Here is a 1,626-nt window from a genome sequence, read left to right as displayed (position 1 = left end):
CAGTGGGCTGAGGGAGAGTCAGCAGTGAGGAAGCGCAGCCAGGGCAGGGTATTTCTGAACAGAGCATGTTCTGAAGCAAAGAAAAGAAACACTTAACAGATAGAGTGTTTTTCCAGAAGAAGGAACGGTTGTTTTTCTCTCTTCCTCTCTTTCTTTCTTCTTTTTTAAATTAGAGGCATATGTAAGTTCATATGCTGGAGATGAAGAGATTGAAGCGCAAAAAGAGAGAGAGCCATTGACAGCACCAAGTCCAGGAGGGGAGCAGGCGGGGGCCAGAGCAGAGGTGGCAGGCTGTCTTTGGACAGAAGGAAGGACACCTTTTAAGATACTGCAACCGTGGTGGAGGTGCTGTAGACAAGTCAGTAGAGAGAAGCTGGGGGCTTCTGTGCCTGACGGTTTTTTTCCTGCGTGGCATGTGCAGGGACAGGCTCTGCGTGCAGCCTGGGGAAGGACGGCAGAGGCTACTTTACCGAATGGGACTGGGCACTAGGTTAGCCAGGACTTCCTTACAGCACGTGACAGAAAACCCTGCTCAGACCAACTGGAACAAGAAGCAAAGTGGCTGGTTTGTGTAGTGGAAGGTCCAAGGGCAGGGCTAGGACTTTAAACCATCTGGGAATTCAAACAATGCCATCAGATCTGGGTTTCTTTCCTGGTGTCTGTTGCCTCGAGCTCTCAGAGGCCACTGTTCCGTCCCGGCAGTGAGCGGACTAATCTCCTTAGGATCAAAGTCAGCAAAAAAGTGGGAGGTTCCCTCCTGGAGATGGTGTCCAAATCTCGGCATTGACCTGAATTATAACGATTTGGGTTGTAAACACAAGCTTCAGCTAATCACCATGGCCAGGGATTTCAAGTACTCTGATTGGCCAGCCCCAGGCATATGTGATCAACTCTGATCCAATCACTGCAGAGCGCTGAAGAGCCCGGGTGGAACCCTGGTTCCTTAGCACTGTGTGAGCCACACTCAGACTGAATCTCCCCAAGCCAAAGGAAATCGGTGTGGAGCAAGGAAGGGTGTAAGTGTGAATTGAACTGGCGGTGCTTCAGGACAGGAGGGCTAGAAAGTCCTGCCAGTGGAAAGGGAAGACAGAGTGTGGGAGGGACTTCAGATACGTGTCAAATCTGAAACAGCAGAGCAGGGACTGAGAAGGGGCAATTACCTATGAATAAAACACAGTGAGGGAGCCCACTGAGGTTAGATTGCATGAATGCATAGCCAAGTCAGCACAGTTTTGAGATTTAAAAAAAAATTTTTTTAGCAGCACTTGGTAGCCAACCCTGGGAGGGCAGGGAGAGGAAGCAAAAATGTCAGTAGGAATAAACCCACTGCAGAGGGAGTTATAGCCGGAGTTGAAAGTGTTCTGTATCATCACAGTGTTATGATTTGTGGGAAACCCTGACTATCCTGAAGGCGCTTGTTTGAGAAATACAAAGAGCCTGTGGCAAGTTTGCAACTAAGGCAACATCTCCAGCTTCTCCTGCGGGCAAATTTACTCTTGGGGGGCGGGGGAGGAGAAATGCAACAAACATACTTTGGAACAATCCCCAAATAGGTCCCAATGCAGTGCTCTGAGGGCTGTGAGTTGTGTGCCTTCTTGGATTTAACGTGTTTGTGTTAATCACATA

The sequence above is a fragment of the Nycticebus coucang genome, chromosome 15 (genome assembly GCF_027406575.1).
Source record: "Nycticebus coucang isolate mNycCou1 chromosome 15, mNycCou1.pri, whole genome shotgun sequence".
NCBI lineage: Eukaryota > Metazoa > Chordata > Mammalia > Primates > Lorisidae > Nycticebus > Nycticebus coucang.
The sequence above is the reverse complement of the archived record's forward strand: the minus strand, read 5'-3'. Positions refer to the sequence as shown.